Source organism: Hemitrygon akajei, chromosome 1 (genome assembly GCF_048418815.1).
Source record: "Hemitrygon akajei chromosome 1, sHemAka1.3, whole genome shotgun sequence".
Classification (NCBI taxonomy): domain Eukaryota; kingdom Metazoa; phylum Chordata; class Chondrichthyes; order Myliobatiformes; family Dasyatidae; genus Hemitrygon; species Hemitrygon akajei.
The window spans coordinates 128,871,013-128,895,076 of record NC_133124.1 but is presented as its reverse complement, the minus strand read 5'-3'; positions in this window follow the sequence as shown (position 1 = coordinate 128,895,076).

The window sequence follows — 24,064 nt, the reverse complement described above, 5'->3', positions numbered from 1 at the left end:
GCATTTAAGCTATGTTATTATGAGGTAATCTTTTCATTTAGTTCTGTCAAGTGACAGCTGAGATATCCACCAGAGCCTATAACAGTGCTAACCATCCAAATAAAAGTTCATAATGATAATATAGTCTCCTACATGATCATATTTCAAACAAGGATACACACAGGGTCAATCAAAACAGTTGCCAAAATCTCCTTTTTTTAACCAATTTTATCTTTATTCTATAGGAAATACAAAGTGGCGAGTGTGTGGATCTCACTGCTGGGGTGGTCATCGAGGCCAATACATTAGGGGTATTTAAGAAACTCAACTAGGCACATGAATGATAGGAAAATGGAGGGAAGGGTAAGATTATCTTGGAATAGATTAAAAGGTCAGCACAAGAGCGGGTGTCGAAAATACTGTACTGTGTCGTAATGTTCTATGTTCTAAAATAGTCTTGTTGTTTTGTTTCCCGGAAATATTACTCAGGAAATTATGTTGCACATTCACAGAAGATTCAGAATCATCTGTCACCTCTTGCCATTATTTGGCATTTTTACCCCTCCCAAGTCAACCACTTTAATGATTCTTTTTCCAATACAAAGCTGAACTTCATAATATGGCATCAGATCAGTGGCTTGTTGCAACAGGCGAAGAATAAATCACCAAATAACTACAATGAATGGCTATTATATCTAGCCGTGCAAAAAAACAATAAGATAAAATTTGCTGTATTTGTCACAGGCACATCAAAACATCAGGACATAGTGAATTTGCATCGTTTGGCATCAATAGTCAACACAGTGCGAGGATTGAACTGGGGCAACCCGCAAGTGTCACTACACCTTCAGCGTTATGATCGCATACCTGAAGCTCGCTAACCCCAAGCCGTACATCTTTGGAATGTGGGAGGATATCCGAGCACTCAGAGGAAAGCCAGGTCATTACCGGAAGAACGTACAAACTCCTTACAAACAGCTACGGGAATTGTACCCTGATCGGAGATCAATGGCACTGTAAAATGATTTTGCCAACCACTACGGTACTGTGCCGCCCCATGTAATGCAACATGGAGACAGAAAATAAGGTATTTCTTTAAATCTGTATTGCTTTTAATTTTCAAGCATTACAACCAGAATTAATACTTTGAGAGTTGTGGATAATTTCTCAACAGAGCAGTAAAACATAAAGCTGGTGTAGCTCCTTCTGCTTCACCACCTTCAAATGAGCTGCTGATGATCATTATCACTCTGACATCAGTGTCTAATCAAAACCTGAGCTGTATTTGCAACAGAAATGCCAAATCCCATACTGGATTGTCTAAATATACCAGATTAATTATAGTCATCACCATGATAAACACAGCAGATGCTGGAAATCCAAAGCAACATGCACAAAATGGAGCTTCTTAGCAGGTCAGGCAACATCTGTAGAAAGGAATAAAAGAGTTGACATTTTGGGCTGAGGCCCTTCTATTGCTGTGCACAAAGAAAAAGCAAAAATTACTATTGTCAAAAATAACTCATTCACAAAGGAAAGCATATTGGCTCCTGAACACAGTCAAAAAATTGAAAAGTTTAAGAGCTGAATTTTATCTCAAATGTAAGATAAACAAGATCAGAGAAAATTATAGTTACCCTTAGCTAATATATTACTATTGGCTAAGTAATATTATTACTTATTGGGCTATTTGTTTGTCTCAGCACATTTTAAATATCAGATGTATCCTCTCAACTTATTACAAAGAGTAGATCAATTAGTAACAAGCTTCTAAATTATTTTCAGTTTTTTCCCCAAACTTTCAGTCTAATTATCTGATTATTACTGTTAAAATCTACAAACAGTATTCAGTTTAAAGTCCCAATTCTGGAAAATATACCCATCGGTTCTGTTTTGAAAGTAGTTTAGCGGCTTCTCAAATAACGACTTGCCCAAAATTTTTAATGGCATTATTTTTATCTGAAATATCACAGACTCTGTCTACACTTGCGACTGCCTCTAGAAAACAACCAACACAATCAAAGACCGATCCATTTCACACCTTCTCTCCTTTCCCTTCTTCCACTGGGCAAAGGATTAAAAAAAAGCTTGGAAATATACACCAACACGCTCAAGGACAGTTTTTCTCCTGTTTTTATAAGACTTTGGAACAGATCTCTTATACGATAAAGATGAACTCATTACCTTACAATTGACTTTGTCATGGCTCTTGGACATTATTGTCTACCCACACTGCACTCCCTCTGTAAATGCAACACTGTAACCTGCATTGCTCTTCCCTTTCTTCTACCTCAAGGTTCATGTTCCAAATTTTTCTGTATGGTTGGCATCCAAAGCAATTACTTCGGTGTCATTTCACATTACTACAGAAATTCAAACTTAAAGTAAGGTAAATTCAAAGTAAATTTATTATCAAGGTACATATATGTACCATATATTACCTTGAGATGCATTTTCTTGCAGGCATTCACAATATATTACAGAAATTTAATAAAAATCAATGAAAAACTATATATGAAGACTGGCATACAACCGATGCGCAAAAGGCAAATTGTGCAAATAGAAAGACAGACATACTTTATTGATCCCGAGGGAAATTGGGTTTTGTTACAGTCGCACCAACCAAGAATAGTGTAGAAATATGGCAATATAAAACCATAAATAATTAAATAATAAGTTAATCATGCCAAGTGGAAATAAATCCAGGACCAGCCTATTGGCTCAGGGTGTCTGACACTCCGAGGGAGGAGTTGTAAAGTTTGATGACCACAGGCAGGAATGACTTCCTATGCCACTCAGTGTTACATCTCGGTGGAATGAGTCTCTGGCTGAATGTACTCCTGTGCCTAACCAGTACATTATGGAGTGGATGGGAGTCATTGTCCAAGATGGCATACAACTTGGACAGCATCCTCTTTTCATACACCACCGTCAGAGAGTCCAGTTCCACCCCCACAACATCACTGGCCTTATGAATGATTTTGTTGATTCTGTTGGTGTCTGCTACCCTCAGCCTGCTGCCCCAGCACACAACAGCAAACATGATAGCACTGGCCACCACAGACTTGTAGAACATCCTAAGCATTGTCCGGCTGATGTTAAAGGACCTCAGTCTCCTCAGTCCAGTTTATTGTCAATTCGTATCCCCAGGTATTTGTAATCCTCCACCATGTCCACATTGACCCCTTGGATGGAAACAGGGGTCCATACTGGTTCAGGAGCCTAACGGTTGAAGGTTTAATAACTGTTTCTGAACCTGGATATATAGGACTCTGGGCTCCTGTACCTCATTCCCAATGGTAGCAGCGAGAAGAGGTTCCCAACCTTTTTTATGCCATGGACCAATACCATTATGCAAGTCATCCACAGGCCCCAGGTTGTAACCCCTGGCCTAGATGGTGGGTGCCCTTGTTTGTGAATGCTGCATTCTTGTGGCAGGAGTCAGTGGAAGGGACGGCTTTTCAATGATGGATTAGCCCTGTGATGAAATTCAATAAAGAATACTGATTACACTGACAAAGGTTTTGCTCCCTGAATATTTTTAGGTGTATCTTATGTATTTTGGGATGCTGATCATGAAAATTGCCATGAAATTTCCCTAACTTGCATATTTTTTAAAAAATTGCTGATATTTGTTTCTTCAATTCCCAATTCAAGGCAATTAAAATGTTGCTCACAATGCAAGCTAAAAAGTTTTCTATCTTGTCCAAGCATGCCTTGGCATACTTAAGGCAGGGTGGATGCTGCATGGCAGGACAAGTTTTAGAAAGGCTATACATTTCCATGAAGGATTTCAATATTTGAGACAGATGTTTCACAGAAAATTTTCTTGGCAACTACAGAGCAGCAAACATCAGTTTGACATGCTTCAAGGAAACAAAACCATGAAGCACTGTATGTCACTTAAGACTCGATTTCTGTATTCCCATTTAGAATTCTTCCCTGCAAATCCTGGCGCTGTCTGTGACAAACATGGTGAAAGGTTTCACCAGGGTATTGCAGTCATGGAGAAATGGTATCAAGGCAATTGGAATCCACCAATGCTCACTGATTATTGTTAAACACTTAAGGTGAGAAGGTTCAGACACTGAGTACAAATGAAAATCATCAACAAAGTATTTTACCTCAGTTGAACTCTTGCAATGTATCAGCACTGTTATGCAATTAAATGCATTATATTCAATAAAAGTTATCTTGAAAGTACACAAAATAAGGCAAGCCATCCTCTCCATAAATTACACTAATCCTCCTTCAGCCTGATTCTACACTACGCATACCTTATAATCAGCCACCCGGCCTTCATCACTTTTCAGACCAACCCACATGAATATTCTGATTTCGACACACTACCTTCCCTGCAGCTGCAACCACATTCCAGCTATCACTGAAAGTATTCTGAAAGGACTTTTGCTCCTGCCATCCATCTATTGGCACTGGACTCCATTTCCTCCCCTCTCCATATTCCAGCCACAAAGGCTCACTGCCAATGGCCTCCTGAACCAATCATTCTGCCTGAAAACTAATTGACACAACTCTACAGTCAAAAGCATGCAACTAAAATCTGCAAAGACATGAAAATTATTGAAATGTGTAACTAACACACCCATTGAGGGGCAATGGAATTGGCCTCTTCTTCCTAGAGTCAGTCACCAAGATCTCCAGGTACATTGAATTAACCCACCTTTTTATTTTGTCCCTTAAGATTGATGACGATTTGCTTACAGAATCAGAATCAAGTTTATTATCACTAACACATGTCATGAAATTTATTGTTTGGCAAAGGCAATACAGCACAGTACCTTAAAAATACATAATGAATATTAAAACAGTAGTGCAAGAAGAGAGCAACATAGTGAAGTAGTGTTCGTGAACCATTCAGAAATCTGATAGTGGAGGGGAAGAAAGTTCCTAAAACATTGAATGTGGATCTTCAGGCTCCCATGACTCCTCTCTGATAGTCATCATGAGAATAGGATATGTTCTGAATGGCAAGTGTCCTTGATGATGGATACCTCCCTTTTTGAGACAGTGCCTTTTGAAGATGTCCAGGATGATGAGGAGGCTATTGCCCATGATGGAGCTGGCCAAATTAACAAACATCACCATATTTTTTCCAATCCTGTGCATTGACACCACTATAGCAAACAGTCAGAATTCTCTCAGAAGACCATAGGACATAAGAGTTTAAGCCTATTCAGCCCATCAAGTCTGCTCCACCATTTAATCATGGCTGATCCATTTCCCTCAACTTCATTCTCCTGCCTTTGCTTCATAACCTTTCACACATTGATTTTTCAAGGATTTATCAAACTCCACCTTAAATACCTGGCCTCCACTGCCATATGTGGCAACAAATTCCAGAGATTCACCACCCTCTGGCCAAAGAAATTCTTTCTCATCTGTTTAAGATGTACATCTGTTTATTCTGAGCTTATGCTTTCTTCTCCTAAACTCCACCACCACAGGAAACATCCTGCCCACATCAACACTATCTAGGCCCTTCAACATTTGATAGGATTCAATAAGATACCCCCTCATTCTTCTGATTTCCAGTGAGTACAGGCCCTGAGTAATCAAACACTCCTCATATGATATGCCTTTCATTCCCAGAATCTTTCTCATGTACCTCCTTTGAACACCCCCCACCCTTTGAACCCCCTCCAATGTCACCACCCAAGTTGGAAACAGATGTTCTCAGGGAAATGTAAGGAAGAAATGTGGCAACTGTTCAGGGGACATTTGCGTGGAGTTCTGCAGAGGTCCGTTCCAATGAGACAGGGAAAGGATGGTAGGGTACAGGAACCGTGGTGTACAAAGGCTGTTGTAAATCTAGTCCAGAAGAAAAGCTTACAACAGGTTCAAAAACCAGGTAATGATAGAAATCTAGAAGATTATAAGGCTAACAGGAAGGAGCTTAAGAATGAAATCAGGTGAGCCAGAAGTGATCATGAGAAGGCCTTGGCAGACAGGATTCAGGAAAACCCCAAGGCATTCTACAAGTATGAGAAGAGCAAGAGGATAAGATGTGAGAGAATAGGAGCAATCAAGTGTGACAGTGGAAAAGTGTGTATGGAACCGGACGAGGTAGCAGAGGTCCTTAATGAATACTTTGCTTCAGTATTCACTACAGTAAAGGATCTTGGCGATTATATAGATGACTTACAGCAGACTGAAAAGCTTGAGCAAGTAGATATTAAGAAAGAAGATGTGCTGGAGCTTTTGGAAAGCATCAAGTTGGATAAAACACCAGGACCAGACAAGATATTCCCTGGACTAATAAGGAAGGCAAGGGAGGAAATTGTTGAGCCCCTGGCAATGATCTTTGCATCATCAATGGGGATGGGAGAGGTCCCAGAGGATTGGAGGGTTGCAGATGTTGTTCCCTTATTCAAGAAAGGGAACAGAGATAGCCCCAGAAATTACAGACCAGTGAGTCTTATCTCAGTGGTTGGTGAGCTGATGTAGAAGATCCTGAGAGGCAGGATTTATGAACATTTGGAGAGGCATATTATAATTAGGAATAGTCAGCATGGCTTTGTCAAAGACAGGTCATGCCGTACGAGCCCGATTGATTTTTTTTGAGGATGTAACTAAACACATATGAAGGTAGAGCAGATGTAGTGAATATGGATTTCAATAAGGCATTTCATAAGGTACCCCATGCCAGGCATATTGAGAAAGTAAGCAGGCATGGGATCCAAAGGGACATTGCTTTGTGGACAGAACTGGCTTGCCCACAGAAGGCAAAGAGAGGTTGTAGACAGGTTATATTCTGTAAGGAGGTGCGTGACTAGTGGTGTGCCTCAGGGATCTGTTCTGGGACCCCTACTCTTCATGATTTTTATAAATGACCTGGATGAGTAAGTGGAGGGATGGATTAGTAAATTTGCTGATGACACAAAGGTTGGGGGTGTTGTGGATATTGTGCAGGGCTGTCAGAGGTTACAGCGGGACATTGATAGGATGCAAAACTGGGCTGAGAAGTGGCAGACGGAGTTCAACTCGGATAAGTGTGAGGTGGTTCATTTTGGTAGGTCAAATATGATGGCAGAATATAGTATTAATGGTAAGACAGTTGGCAGTGTGGAGGATCAGAGGGGCCTTGGGGTCCAAATCCATAGGACACACAAAGCTGCTGTGCAGGTTGACTCTATGGTTAAGGCGGCATACAGTGCATTGGCCTTCATCAATCGTGGGATTGAGTTTAGGAGCCAAGAGGTAATGTTGCAGCTGTAAAGGATTCTGGTCAGACCCTATTTGGGAGTACTGTGCTCATTTCTGGTCACCTCACTATAGGAAGGATGTGGAAACCATAGAAAGGGTGCAAAGGAGATTTACAAGGATGTTGCCTGGATTGGGGAGCATGCCTTATGAGAATAGGTTGAATGAACTCAGCCTTTTCTCCTTGGAGTGACAGAGGATGAGAGGTGACCTGATAGAGATGCACAAAATGATGAGAGGCATTGATTGTGTGGATAGTCAGAGGCTTTCCCCCCCCCCCCCCCCCAGGGCTGAAATAGCTAGCATGAGAGGGCACAGTTTTAAGGTGCTTGGAAGTAGGTACAGATGAGATGTCAGGGGTAAGTTTAAAAAAAAAGAGTGGTGAGTGCATGGAATGGGCTGCCGGCGATGGTGGTGGAGGAAGATACAATAAGGTTATTTATGAGACTCCTAGATAGGTACGTGGAGCTTAGAAAAATAGAATGCTATGGGTAACCTTAGGTAATTTCTAAGGTAAGGACATGTTCAGCATAGCTTTGTGGGCCAAAGTGCCTGTAGGTTTTCTATGTTCCTATTCTTTCTTAGATAAGGGGCTCAAGCTCATAATACTCCAAAAGAGGCCTTACCAGTGCCATATAACACCTCAGGATTATATCCTTGTTTTCATATTCTAGTCCTTTTGAAATAAATCCTAAAATTGCATTTGTCTTCCTCATCACTGACTCAACCAGCTAGTTAACCTTTAGGGAATCCCGCACAAGGACTCCCAAGTCAATTTGCACCTTGGATTTTTGAATTTTCTCCATTTATAAAATAGTTTAAGCTTTTGTTCCTACTACCAAAGTGCACGACTATACACATCTTAGCACTGTATTCCAGTCACATCTTTGACCATTCACCTAATCTGTCTGAATCCTTCTGCAGTTTCCCTGCTTCCTCAACAAAACCTATTTTCACATCATCTGTAAACCTGGCTACAAAGTCATCAATTCTGTCATGCAAGTCATTGACATACAACATGAAAAGAAACAATCCCAACACTGACGCCTTCAGGGAATCACTAGTCACCACAGCCAAGCAGAAAAGGCTTCCTTTATTCCCACTCTTCACCTCCTGCCAATCAATCAAAGCTCTATCCAAGCTATCATGCTTCCTATCAAAGGCCTTCTGAAAATCCAAATACACATGCCAGAATCTAGTGATTCTTGAAAGATCATTATTAATGTTTTCACAATCTCTTTTGCTATCTCTTTCAGAAACCTGGAGAATAGCTCATCTAGTCCAAATGATTAATCTAAATTCAGACCTTCAGCTTCCCAGGCATATTTTCCCTAGTAATAGCAACTGCACTCACTTCTACCCCCTGACATTCTCAAACATCTGATATATTGCTAGTGCCTTCCAGTGAAGACTGATGCAAGATACTTATTCAGATCGTCCCCTATTACTACCTCTCCGGAATCATTTCCTGTGTCTGATACCTACTCTTGCCTCTCTTTGATACTATTGGCTAGCTTACCTTCATATTTCAACTTTTCCCTCTTTATGGTTTTGTTTCTAAGTTGCCTTTTGTTGGTGTTTAAAAGCCTCCCAACCTTCCCTCCTCAGTGGAGCCTAGGAGATGATGATGCCCAACAGTGACCCCTTAGCTTGCATCTTCGGAGACAGCTTTATTTATATCTTTAGTATCTCTATCTTTCCCTTTCAGGGTTCTTTTGAAGACCCCGACCTGCAGTTACACGCTGGCTTCAGTTCTTCGCAGGAATGGGACCCGCTCTCGGGGTCTCACAACTGGCGGTTATTCAATATACCAAGGACCTGGCCTAGGACTAGCACACCTTCAGGGTTCTGAGATTTCGCAGCTCTGGAGGTGGGTGGACTCGAGGTCACTGCCTCTTCAGGAAATCCGCGTGTTGTGGGAAATGGAAGATCGAAAACAGCAAGCTGGCTGTGTGCACAGAGACCTGGGGTGGGGGGGGGCGGGAGGGGGAGGGGGCTCTCTGGTTGCAAAGAAAAATAATCTCAGGTTGAATATTGTATACACTTCTGACATTAGATGTACCTTTAAGACCTTTGAAACCCTTTAGCTTCCCATTAATTTGTTCTTTTATATGCCCTCTCTTTTGCTTTTTTTGTTGGCTTTAACTTGCCTTGTCAGCCACAGTTCCATCATTCTGCCTTCAGAATTCTACTACTTCTTTGGGATGCATCTACCCTGCACCTTCTGAATTCCTCCCAGAAACTCCAACCATTGCTGCTCTGCTGTCATCCCCGCTAGTATCCCCTTCCAATCAATTTTGGCCAGCTCCCCTCCTCATGCCTGTGTTTCCCTTTACTCCACTGTAATACTGATACATCTGACTCCTCCTTCTCAAATTTCAGGGTGAATTTGATCATGTTATCATTTATCCCCAAGGGTTCTTTTACCTTAAGCTTCCAAATCAAATCTGGTTCATTACATAGCACCCAATCCAGAATAACTGAATCCCGAAGGGGCTCTGCCACAAGCTGCTCTAAAAACCCATCTCATTGACTTTCTACAAATTCTCTCTCGAGATCTAAAATCAGCACCAACCTAGCTGCATATTGAAATCCACCATGACAATTGGAACATTGCCCTTTTGCTATGCATTTCTCTCTCCATTGCAATTTGTAACCCACAGCCTGGCTACTATTCAAAAGCCTGTACATAACTCCCATAGGGATCTTTTTTAAACACTTGCAGTTCCTTAACTCTACCTTAAATGTTTCTACATCTTCCAATCCTATGCACCTGTCCAAGGATTTGATTTGATTTTTTACCAGGAGAGCCACACCACCACCCCTTCTGCCTACCTGCCTGCCCTTTCAATGCAATGTGTATCCTTGCATGTTAAGCTCCCAACTATAATCCTTTCAGCCATGACTCAGTGATGCCCACAATGTTGTACCTACCAATCTCTAACCGTGTTATAAGATAATCTACCTTATTCCGTATACCGGATGCATTCAAATGTCACAGCTGTATTCAAATATCTTGTATTTGTCACCCTTTATGATTTTGCCCCCGTTTAAAATCTAGGTATTTATCTGGACTTTTGCAAGGTAGTATCTTTAATCAAAGCCCAATAAAATGAAAGACAGCAGAAATGTTAGCAGTCTCTCTGTTTGTTATGAATAGGATGGCTGATGGCATTGATTACTCTATGAAGGCAGCTCCTAAAGATGCAATTCTAATGGGAACAATCTATCAGGTTAATCGAAGTTTGATGACCTGTCTTCATTCTGCATAACTGCATATGCCAGAAGTAACAATGACTTAATTCCCAGGACAATACAAAGTCAAATGGCCAATTAAGTCTTCATATTAGAAATGTGACTAATTTTAAATATAATCCAAGCAACTATTTACATATCTCATGGACTGTGAACCTAGAAAATAATGCCACAATCAATGAGTTAAATAGGTTGTAAATCTCTTGGGGGTTATCTAAACACAAGAGATTCTGCAGATGCTGGAAATCCATAGTAACAGACAAAATGCTGGAGAAACTCAGCAGGTCAGGCAATATCTATGGAGGGAAATAAAGCATCAACAATTTGGGCCAAAACACTTTATCTGGTCTTGATGAAGGTTGTTAGGCGAAAACATCCTTTCAATAGATGCTACCTGACCTGATGACTTCTGACAGCATTTGGTATGTTTTGCCTACCATCTTTTTGAAGAAATCAGATTCAATCCAGGATTATTTTCTCAAGGTTGTAGATGTCTATTGGAATGTTGGCCATTAGTAAACACAATTGTTAAAACGTAGAAGGCAAAGAGCCCACATATTAAAAAATATGAACAATGTCTTCATCTGACAACATGCTGGATCAAGGCAAACCTCTGAAGCATCCTGCAGCCACAATCCTTTTGTCCTCTAAAGATAGGTTCCACTCCGAAGACCTGGAGCTGAAACATTTCTCTTTCAGTGGTGGATGAGTTTCTCAGGGTGAGAATTATCTTCTGAACAATACTAGGTCAAAATATCTTTTGATACCTTTATCTCATTGCTCAGAGCAAGACAATTTTATGTGTGTGCAATGCATTCTCATTATGTAACAAAACATGGAGATTAATTTTAGTTCTATTCACCGGCAGAAACCAGGTAGAAGGCTAAACAATTTCAGTCAGTTACCATTAAGACTTAGTGGTTTGTAATTTTAATTTTTTATTATTGAATATGCTTAAGGAAATCTATCCAGCCCTCTTTTCAAATCTATGCATTGAGGTCCCACTGATGTTATTAGAAACCCAACTGAAATTTTCACTCCAGCAGCAAAAGTAGGAAGCTATAGTAAAACTTCTGTTGGGTCAACCCAATAAAGAAGAGGATCAGAGCCTGAAGGGTTTTAGAAAGAAAGATTTTAAATGGAGTAGATCCTTCGGATGCTGGACATCCAGAGCAACACAAGCAAAATGCTGGAGGAATGCAGCAGGTCAGGCATCATCGATTGAGAGAAATAAACAGTTGGTGTTTTGGGCAGACACCCTTCATCAGGACTGGAAAGAATGTGGGTAGAAGGAGTACAAGCTGGCAGGTGACAGGTCTGACCAGGTGAGGGGAAAGGTGGTAGGGTGGGAGTAGAGAGATGAAGTGGGAAGCTGGAAGGTGATAAGTAGAAGTAGTAAAGGGCTGAAGGAGGAGTCTGATGAAAGAAAACAGTGCATGATGAAAGGAAGGAGAAAGGACACCAAAGGAAGGTGCATTGGGCATCAACCTTGCCATTTCTTTAGCATTTTTGTCTGATTTTTTTTTAATGAGGCAGATTTGTTAGCTCAACATTCAACCCAGCATGGATGCAAAGTGTGCAAGGAGCCAGCTAGATTCAAACCCAGGACTACTCACCTCAGAGTCCGGTGAAGACACACTTCAACAACAGCCGGCAATGAGCCACCAGTAATACTACACTTCAATTGCTATGACTTGATCGAAGTCACACAGAGAAGGCATATGAAAGATTCAAGTGACAGCGGTGCCATAGGAGATGATTCTTAAAAACACAATGCTTAACAGAGTAGGTGAAGGTTGAACTACATCAGAATTGAGATGAACTGCACCTGGAATGCTGCCATCGCTGGGTCTGAGAAATGAAAAAGTCTCAATATTGAGTGCTATTATGCTTTGTCACATCTTGAGTTATTACAACCTGAGCGAGTGATCTGCAACACCAACACCGAAAACACATCTGTGATGTGCCTCTCATAAATTTCTAGTTTCCTTTGCCACAATGTCAAAGAAACGTTCTCTCAATGACAACCAGATTTGATTTGAATATAGCCACTTTGCAAACAAATACAGCACCTTTCTGTTACAATAGTGTCTTGAACATATGGGAAGTTCTCAGGAAGCAAAGACAATCTGAGGCTTGAAACAGCAGAGAATCTTGGAAAAAAATCATTACTACTTAATCGGTCAGAGCATTATGGCCTGAAGAAAGGTCTCAGTCTGAAACATTGACTGTTTACTCTTTTCCATAGGTGCAGCCTGACCTACTGAGTTCCTCCTGCATTTTGTGCATGTTGTTTAGTATGTAAATTTAACTGGAGAAGGGAGAGAAATTTGCTTCTTGCTTCCTCGAGTTTCACAGAAGCCCTCTAATAATTATTGATTTACTTACTAATTGCGAGTTATGGAAGTTATCAAGATCAGAAATGTATTTTCTTAACATTAAGCCACATATCAATTCCCAGATTTTCCAAGCAGTCAAACAAGAGAGGCTTCAAAAAGGGAAATGCTGATCACAATATGATTTTAAACCTCATCCATTGTAGACAGCACAACAAATATCATTGCTTGTTAAGTTGTATCATATGTGTAAAAGAAGGTATTGTACCTTCTTTTCTGCATTGTACACTGATTGACATCATAATCTACAGAACACATGCTAATGCCCTCACTACACTGGCATTGTGTATGACTACAATATCAATTATCACACATATTAGATTGTATTTTGCAAACTACAAAATATATTCCCTAAAAATTGACTTCTGTGCTAGAAGTACCTTATGCTACTCCTATTTTGACAGTACTCAGTGGAATCCTAAATGGGTGGTTGATGCATCAGCTCTTTAATACAAGAAAATCAATGGTAAGTTGGACTACTCCAATGAAATTCCCCTTTTAAGGATCTTCTTTTGAACTGACTAAATGTTGAAATTTCACTACAAATGCCAGTGATTTTAAACCTGATTCTGTCTTCTACAGTGAAGACTGAAACCAAATACATATTCAGGTCATCTGCCATGTCTTTGTTCCCCATTAGTACCTTCAATGACATTTTCCAGTTTTACTCTCTTTTACTCTTTATATATTGGTAAAATCTATACCGTCCTGTTTTATATTATTGACTTTTCTATCCTTATTGCTTTTCTTTAAGTTGCCTTCTACTGATATTTAAAAGCTCCCCAATCCTTACACTTCCCACTACAATTTTTTCTGTATTGTACACTCTCTCTTTTGCTTTTATACTATCTTTGACTTCCTTTGTCAGCAAGGTAGCCTCAACCTCCCATTTTGATGCTTCACCTTCTTTGGGATAAATCAATTTTGCACCTTCTGAATTACTTCCAGAAGCTCCAGCCAACACTGCTCTACTATCATCCCTGAAGTATCCCCTTCCAACCAAATTTGGCCAGTTCCTTCCTTATGTTTCTGTAATTCCTTTTACTCAGCTTTAATATCAACATATCTGATTTTAGTTTCCCCCTCTAAAATTGTAGAGTGAATTCTATTTATTAAAATCACTGTCTCCTTAGAGTTCTTTTACTTTGATCTCCACCAAATACAGAATTGCCTTTTCCCTAGTGGACCCAACCACATGCTGATCCAAAAGTCCATCTTGTTAATATTCTATAAATTGGGATCTCTTGTGTATTGAAATCCATCACAACCATTGTAACAGTGCCCTTTTTACACATTATAACTATTAGATGATCATTGTTTCATTTGTTTGTGGCTTTTAAACTACAGCCACTCTCCTGAAATATAATTCTTCCAGCTGTCCATTTGTTAACAAAAATAATCAGATAGTTTGGAAGTCCCTTCTTTAGTGATCTAATAGGTTGGGACTCCTTTATTGCAGTATTAATAACCATGCAACCATAAAGAAGCCATTTAATTTTAGGCTGCAATCTAGCATAATTATACCATATAACCAAATATCTTTAATCACATCATACCTGTGCTGATGTAAATGTTAGGACTAATCCCCTACCCAGGCAAGTCCAGCAAGAATCAGTATTCAAGCAAAACACTAGCCATCAAACTACTGACTGGTCTAAACCCTTTAATTTATCATTAATTTAAGTGGTGGAACAAATAAGGCTTCAAGCCTGTAATTCGATTAACACTGCTCCACTCACTGGGAACACTTGATCCAAAGATTAATCCAGGTGATTATAATTAGGATTTATTGTTGCATGACGAGGCTAATAGGTATTTGTGAACTCTTTCAGAGATAAGCTGATTGACATTCAAGGTTATGGACAAAAAGCCAATGTATTTGGTGATAAATGGTTATTCACTCACCATCAATTCACTAAATTGCAAGTTGGTTGCACCTGAATGTAAAGATAGAGAGAGAAACCTGTGTTGGGTTTATGATATGCTCTGCATGTTACAATCTGATCTCAGTCAATTAAGTTTATTTGAAGTACACTGTAAGCAATGTTGGTCACAATTCTAGTGGACATAATCTTCATGATGTTAAGCAAATTTGTTAAACTTTATCTCTGGTTGTACATCATTTTTCCCTTTTGTGTTGGTTATATTAAATCTTGAGTTCAGTTGAACACTAACATAAATGTTTGGTGAAATGCTAAAGCATGTTATTAAGGAAGAGGTAATAGGGCACTTGGAAATTAGAATAAAATAAAACACTATCAACATGAAGTAAAACTAGCTGAAGAAATCATGGAGGAATTAGTAGTAATCTTTCAAGAATCACTAGATTCTTATAAGGTTCCGGAGGACTGGCAAAACACAAATGTCACTCCAGTTGTTAAGAATCTTTAGGGTTGGGGAGGGGTCGCAAAAGGCAGGAAACTATTGGACTTCTATGGCTGAGAAGATGTTAGAGTCCATTATTAAGGATGGGATTTCAGCATACTTGGAGCTGCATGATAAAATAGGCTGAAGTCAGCATGGTTTTTTTTAAGGGGAAATCTTACCTCACAGATCTGTAGGAACTCTTTGAGGAAATAATAGGCAGGATAGACAAAGGATAATCAGTGGATGTTATTTACTTGAATTTTCAGAAGGTATTTCACAAGATTAGAGCCCATGGTATTATTGGAAAGATACTAACATGTTAGAAGATTGGCAGAACAGTGGGAATAAAGGGAGCATCTTCTGGCCACTTTATAAAGGCAGTCGGTAACTAGCGATGTTCCACAGTGGTCAGAGTTAGGTTTGCTACTTTTCATCTTATATGTTAAAAATCTGGATGATGGAATTTATGGCCTTATGGTGAATATTGCAGATGATACAAAGATAGGTGGAGGGGCAGGTCATGTTCAGGAAGCAGTGATTCTCGAGAGGACCGAGACAAATTAGAAGACTGGCTAAAAATTTGGCAGATGCAATACAATGTAGGAAAATGCATGGACGTGCACCTTGGTAAAAAGAATAAAAGCATAGACTATTTTATAAACATGGAGCACATTCAGAAATCAGAGATGTAAAGGGACTCGGGAGTCCTAGTGCCGGATTCCCTAAAGGTTAACTTGCAGGTTGATTTGCTAGTAAGGAAGTTAAATGCAATGTTAGCATTAACTTTGAGGACTAGAATATAAAAGCAAGGATGTAATGCAGAGACTTTATAAGGCATTGGTCAGACCACATTTCAAATATTGTGAGCAGTTTTGGGCCCCATGGCTTAGAATGATGTTGTAGCATTGGAGTGGGCACACATGAGGTTTACAACAATGAAACTGGCATAAATTGAGGGATTGCTTTCTGAAGCATTTCCACTCCATCCACAAAAAAAACAGAATTTCCAACCATTTTAATTCCTACCCTAACTCCCATTCCGACATGTCGATCTATGGTCTCCTCTTTTGCCACGTTGAGGCCATTCTCAGGGTGGAGAAACAGCAACTCACATTCCATCTAGGTGGCCTCCAATCTGATTCAGATTCAGATTCAGTTTATTGTCATTTAGAAACCACAAATTTAATGCAGTTAAAAAATGAGACAACATTCCTCCAGAATGATATCACAAAAACACATGACAAAACAGACTACACCAGAAAATCCATGTAACGTTTGGCAATCCCTAATCCAGAGTCCACAGAGGCTGCTGCGTATTAATATCGCACTACCATGATGGCATGAATATTGATTCTTTCTGGTATTTTTCCCTCCCTCTTCTCTTCCCCACTCTGGCCTCTTATCTCTTCTCCTCACCTGCTCATCACCTCCTCCTGGTGCCTCTCCTTCTTCCTCTTCTCCTGTGGTCCATTTTCCTCTCTTATCAGATTCCTTCTTCTCCAGCCCATTAGCTTTCCCACCACCTACCTTCACCTATCACCTTCTAGCTGGTCTTCTTTCTCCTCTCCCAACCATTTTATTCTGACGTCGTCCCCTTTCCTTTCCAGTCCTGAAGAAAGTTCTCTGCCCAACTGTTAACTGTTGATTAATTTCCATAGATGCTGCCTAACCAGCTGAGCTCCTCCAGCATTGCATGTGTGTTGCTCTGGATTTGCAACATCTACAGTATCTCTTGTGTATATAGCATAAGATAAAACTTATCAGTAGTAAGAAGCAGAGAAGAGGCTTTACAAAACATCAATAACCTGGACTACATGATATTATGTCGTATTTAAATTTAGAAAAGATCCGCTGCTCAGTCTTAAATTTGAAACAATCTTTTTATGATATCTGGGGACCTTTCCTAAATTACTTTTCCAATTTATAAAGTTTAACAGTGCACAGATTTTTATGTATATTTTTATCTTGTCTTCTTAATTGAATATGTTTTTTTTCCTAATTATCCATTGTCATCCATCAGCTTTTTTCTTTGGTAGTTGGTAGGGGGTTGACTTTTTTTAATATAAAAAATTTCTTTTATGATGTATGACCTATCTTTAAATTTTTGAGTACAGAGTGGTATACCTTTATGTGTTATGCTATAACATTTTGATCAATTTTATTACAATATATGAATGTACACAAGCTATGTTGAGATGTATCTATGTGTTGCACTCTGTAAATCTTTTTTTTCTTCTTCTGAATAAAAATATTGTAAAAAGAATAACCTGGAGAAAACATTTCTTTCATCTTGTTGTTAAACACAAAAGAATGATTGTAAAGAAGTAAAATATTATTGAAAAGCTGATGAACACTGATGTCCATCATGAAACAGCGACAGTGTAACAACAAAATAAATATTTGTCTTCATTATAAATAGTGCATTGGGTGGATTACCTATAACAGACATGTTATGCAATCAATGAAATTAAAATGTTAAGGTCTATAATGAACAGTCAGTCTGCTTTACTAGATCATTGGTTATGCAATGAAGAAAGATCTTCACCCTAAGGATTTCATAAATGAAGTTCATCCTTGTGGGAAGAGTTTCTAGTGCTGATCTGGGGAGGTTTCAAGGGAATGGGAAGCAAAGTGCCATAGCAGATAGTGGAGTGATTGCAGCCAATATGCAAAGACAGGAAGAATCATTCGCAGACTTGGCCATAAAGCTGTCAATTCTGTCATCTAAATCATTGACATATAATGTAAAAAGAAGCAGACCCAACACCGACCCCTGTGGAACGCCACTAGTCACCGGCAGCCAACCAGAAAAGGCTTTCTTTATTCCCACTCTTTGCCTCCGGTGAATCAGCCAATCTTCTATCCATGCTAGCATCTTTCCTGTAATACCAAGGGTTTTTATCTTGTTAAGCAACCTCATGTGCGGCACCTTGGCAAATGATGATGTCAACTCAGGCCTGAGAGGCCAGCATGCCTTACGAGGCGCGGAACAAAAGACAGTGTGGTGCGCCACACCTCACACAGACACTTTGCAGCACTTTTCTTTATTTTATGAGGTCAAGTTGCGAGCTCAACACTCAACCCAGCATGGATGGAAAACGTACTCGGGAACAGCCCGACCGGATTTGAACACGGGAACCTCCATTCCAGAGTCCGGCGCTGATGTCACTGTGTCACCAGCCCTGTCAAAGGCCTTCTAAAAATCAAATACACAACATCCACCAATTCTCCTTTGTCTATTCTGCTTGTTATTTCCTCAAAGAATTCCAACAGATTTGTCAGGCCAGATTTTCTCTTAAGGAAACTGTGCTTTCATCTATTTTATCATGTGCCTCCAAGTACCCTAAGATCTCATCCTTAGCAGTGGATTCCAACATCTTCCTAACCACTGAGTTCAGGCTAACTGGACTATAATTTCCTTTCTTCTGCCTCTTACCCTTCCTGCAAAGTAGGGTGAGATTCTCAATTTTCCAGTCCTCCAGAACAATGCCAGAATCTAGTGACCCTTGAAAGAACAAACCACAGCCTCCACAATCTCTTCCACTACCTCTTTCAGAACAGAGAGGTGTAGTCCATCTGGTCCAGATGACTTATCCTAAAACAATCTTCAGATGAGTGGATTCACGTGCGGAGTAAAATCAGAGCAGGACTCGATAATAGAAATTAACAATGAAGATTTATTCAGAGAATACTACAAGGAATAATCAAACTAAGAGCTCACTTACCCAGGACCTGACCAGATAGAACAGTAGTTCACACAGAACTCATATCAAGGATTCAGCAATGAGCGCTAGTCAAGAATAACCTTAGATAAAAAATAAAACACAGGACACCTGTGTGGGTTGAAATCAAAAACTAATCACTTAAGTATGATAATCATAAGGAAACCATATTCACATAAAAAGTGTCACAAAAAACAGTGACAGCTCAATGATAAAAGTAGTCATTAAACAACTCTAATATACTCAAATAAATTGCATATAACATATAACAATTACAGCATGGAAACAGGCCATCTCGGCCCTTCTAGTCCATGCCGAACACTTACTCTCACATAGTCCCACCTACCTGCACTCAGCCCATAACTCTCCATTCCTTTCCTGTCCATATAGCTATCCAATTTTTTTTTTAATGACAAAATTGAACCTGCCTCTACCATTTCTACAGGAAGCTCGTTCCACACAGCTACCACTCTCTGAGTAAAGAAGTCCCCCCTTGTGTTACCCCTAAACTTTTGCCCCTCAACTCTCAACTCATGTCCGCTTGTTTGAATCTCCCCTGCTCTCAATGGAAAAAGCCTATCCACATCAACTCTATCTATCCCCTTCATAATTTTAAATACCTCTATCAAGTCCCCCTCAACCTTCTATGCTCCAAAGAATAAAGACCTAACTTGTTCAACCTTTCTCTGTAACTTAGGTGCTGAAACCCAGGTAACATTCTAGTAAATCTCCTCTGTACTCTCTTTATTTTATTGACATCTTCCCTATAATCCGGTGCCCAAAACTACATTACATTGAGGCATGCCAAGACCTGTCGCTACCTAGCATCCCTAATTGGTCTGAAAGGTCATGACATATCTTCCTTCAGACCTTTCAGCTTCCCAAACATCTTCTCCCTAGTAGTGCCAACTGAAGTCACTTCTGCCCCGGTCATTCTTAAACTCTGGCATACTACTAGCATCTTCCACAGTGAAGACTGATGCAAAATATTTATTCAGTTCATCCACCATTTCCTTTCCCCATTACTACTTCTCCAGCATCGTTTTCCAGCAGTCCGGTATCTATTCTCGAACTCTCTTTTCCCTTTATATATCTGAAAAAATCTTTAGTATCCTCTTTGATGTTATTGGCCAGTTTACCTTCACATTTAATCTTTTTCTCTCCTTATGGCCTATTTAGCTGCTTTCTTGTTGTTTTTAAAACCTTCCAAATCCTCTAACTTCCCACTAATTCTTGCTTTATTTTATGCCCTCTCTCTGGCTTTCATGTTGTCTTTGACTTCCCTTGTCATTAACAGTTAATTAATCCCACCTTTAGAATGCTTCTTCTCCTTTGGGATTTATCAATCCTGTGCCTTATGAATTTCTTATAGAAACTCCAGCTAATGCTGTTCAGCCATCATCCCTGCTAGTGTCTCCTTCCAATTAACTTTGGCCAGCGCATCTCTCATGCCTCTATAATTCTCTTTACTCCACTGTAATGCTGATGTATATGACTTTACCTTCTTCCTCTCAAATTCTATGTGAATTCTATCATATTATGAATACTGCCTCTAAAGAATATCTTTACCTTAGCCTCTCTAATCAAATCCAGTTCATTACACAGCACCCAATACAGAATAGCCTTTCCCCTAGTGGGCTCAACAAGAAGATGTTCTAAAAAGCCAATGTAGGCATTCTGCAAATTCCTTTTCTTGGGATACAGCACTAATCTGACCTATCGGATATAAATAGCCACATGTACTCTTACTAAAGGGAGATTATACTGTAACTATCTAATATTCAAAGACTAAGTCCCTTCATACTTATTCTCCATGTGGATTTTAGCTGCCAATATCTACTAATCAAGTGTTGGGTCCCCTCTCCCTACTAAGGAGAATATGCTTCCAGCAAACAAAGTAGTTCAAAACACAGCTGATTTATTTTCAATGATCCAAACAACATTCTTAAAACATAAAGTATACTGCAGATGCTGTGGTTAAATCAAAACGTACAAACAAGCTGGATGAACTCAGCAGGTCGAGCAGCATCCGTTGAAATGAGCAGTCAACGGATGCTGCCCGACCTGCTGAGTTCATCCAGCTTGTTTGTACGTCTTGATTCTTAAAACATTATTTAAAACTCACAGAAGATTTCTATCTTAAAGATTTCCAAATTACAAACAATTTCTAAAACATAGGACCCTAAAAAGGCATACCAGTGATACAGATGAACAAGTCATTTGCTGCAGAAATCAAAGCCAGTGGAATGGATTTCCTTCATGCTTCTAGATGTTCCTTACCCTATTCATTATAAACCTGAACTGGTCTCTGCATTTTTAAGATTCTTTACCAGTTGGGTGACTTCACATGTATATGATATTTCCACAAATACCCTTTTTACATAAAAGATCTAAAAGCTTTTTGAAGACACAGTTCTCAGCCAACTACATTAATGAAGTAAAGCTAACTTCTTTGAATACAAAAAACTCCCACATTAATAGATCAGTTATTGATACGCTAAATTGTATATCCCGTCATCAGCAAGCTCGGAGCTCGAGGCCTGAAGTTCAGGGTCCTCATCCACTGTCCTCACTCACTGTCGTCAGTGAGTCCTGGGGTCAAAATAAAGATCAATTCATATTGGAATTCTGGAAGTCGAGTCCTAATAGCCAGTGCCTGGGTTTGCGAGTCTTTGTGATTCTGCCAGGGAAGTCAAAAGCTCAATGTCTGTGAGTCTGAGTCCACTGGAGGCTGGGGCCCAAGGGTGGCTTGTCCTGGAGTTAAAGGACTGTCTGTGCGTGTGCGTGTGTAAGTGGGTTAGTAGGAGGGAGGTAAGTGGCTTGTTTTGCCGTTGTTGCTGTTACTTGTGTGCTCTGCAAGCATGGTTTGTGCTAAAATAAATGGTGAAATTTGCAGACTGCCCCAGCACATCCTTAGATTGTTAACGTAAGTGAAGCATTTCACTGTAAGTTTTGATGTGCATGTGATAAATTAATAAATGAATCTGAATTGCAAGTGTATTATAAAATTAAAATATAATTTATGATTCATTAAATTTTAAATGTGTCAAAGCTTAGGTTAAAACTGAAAAGAATGTAATTTAATATGGATGTGTTATGTTTCCTTATGCTAATATAACATCAAGGACTTTGTCCAACCAATCACGTACTGGCATAGACTTGATATGTCAAAGTAATTTGGATGTTCTGCATGAAAGAGTACTAACCATTTATTAATAATTTGGACATTTATAAGATTCCAGAGGTCAGTTCATCAAAGGCTTCTTTGTGCCCAAGTGTGCCTGGCAGGACGTTAAATGGCAATATTGCAGAGAAATAGCTCCCTAGCTAATCCTGCTGTTTATTCTGATCTATGATCTTTGTGAACTCTCCAATGCATCAGTCTTGTGTGCCATTAGTACAGTTAAAATATTTATAAACATTGGCTTTGTGTTAGTGCACCAAGCCAGCTTATTTCCTTGTAGGCTCTGTCACTGACATAAATAGAGCATGAAACATAGAGCACAGGAACCGGCCCATTGGCCTAAAACATTGTGTCAGAATAGTTAAATTAGTAGTCAAATGCCCAACCAAATTAAACCCTTCTGTTGGCACAAGTCCATATTCTTCACATTCATGTCTCTTTCTAAGAGGACCAGACCAGACATTGTGCTCTCTGCACAATGGGTGCTTGTTGGTCTTCTCTGTTTAGTGAGTTCTTTCGGGTTTCTGCGTTTTGTGGCGGCCTGTAAGGAGACAAATCTCAAGGTTGTATAACCTTGTATAACATATGTACTTTGAACTTTGAGACTCTTGAGTGCTTCCATTGTATTTTCCTTCACCACCCATCCACTGATGAAGTGTATCAGGACATCCATCAGTCTCTGGGTAAATAACTTGCCCCACACATCTCCATTGTATTTACCCTCTCTCACCTTAAATGCATGCCATCCAGTATTAGATATTTAAATCCTTGGATAAAGTTCCTGTCTATCTATGCCTTCATAATCCTTATCAGATCCCTCTTCAGCCTCCGCCGCTGCAGAGAAAACAACTCAAGTTCATCCAAACTCTCCTTGAAGCACAAGCCTTCTAATCCAGGCAGCATTCTAAAAAACTTTTACAGGACCCTCTCCAAAGCTTCAACATCCTTCGTATAATGGGGCAACCAGAAGTGAATGCAATATAGTGGACTCTAGTTAATTGGGACACATCAGGACCAGTACATTTTGGCCCAAATAGGCAGCTCCAATGTTAGCCTAAGTTTCATGGAAGTAGTTAAGATGGTATAAAAAAGACAAACTACTGTTTAACTGTGTAACAAATTATATATTTAAAGAAATACAGAATGACTTATAACATAACTAATACTACTACAGTATTAGCTCCTGATAGTTATCAATGAGGCAATTCACCCAGTGTATGCTGTCATGTTCTTTAGATTGACTGTAAATCAACAAAATCAGCAGATAATGGACTGCCTTCATTGCCTTCCTGCATGAAGTGGTGTCACAATCCAACAATAAATTTTGTGGCACAAGATTATTAACAATCACTGCCTTTTGAATCAGAATCTTTCTGCCTAAGTAGATAACACAAACACAAGTAACTGCCACTGTTTAACAACTATTCATTCTAAGCATGATGTAGCTTCTAATGGCCACACAAGTGCATGTAACTGACACTGGTTAGAAAATGTTTGGCAACAGTTTCCTGTACCAATTAAGCATTCTAAATAAACAAAGATAACCCTGGCCATTTTAGATTATTTTTTGTTCTTTAATAGTTGTCCCAAATAAGCAGTAGCCCTGATTAACTGATGACTCAATTAACTAGAATAAATAGGAATAAATAGTTTTATAAAACTGTAAAGTAGCTTCCTGATTCTTGAACTCAATTCCAAAGATTCTTAACCATCCTATCAAACTTGTGTAGCCACTTTCAGGGAGCTATGAACCTGGAACCTAAGATACCTTTGTTCATCAACACTGTTAAGGGTCTTGTCATTAATAGTGTACTGTCTCTCTACATTTGATCTCCCAAGGTGCAACACTTCACAGTTGATTGTGCTAAACTCCATCTACTAATTCTCTGCCCATATCTGCAACTGATCTATATCCTGCTGTATCCTTTGTCAGTCTTCTA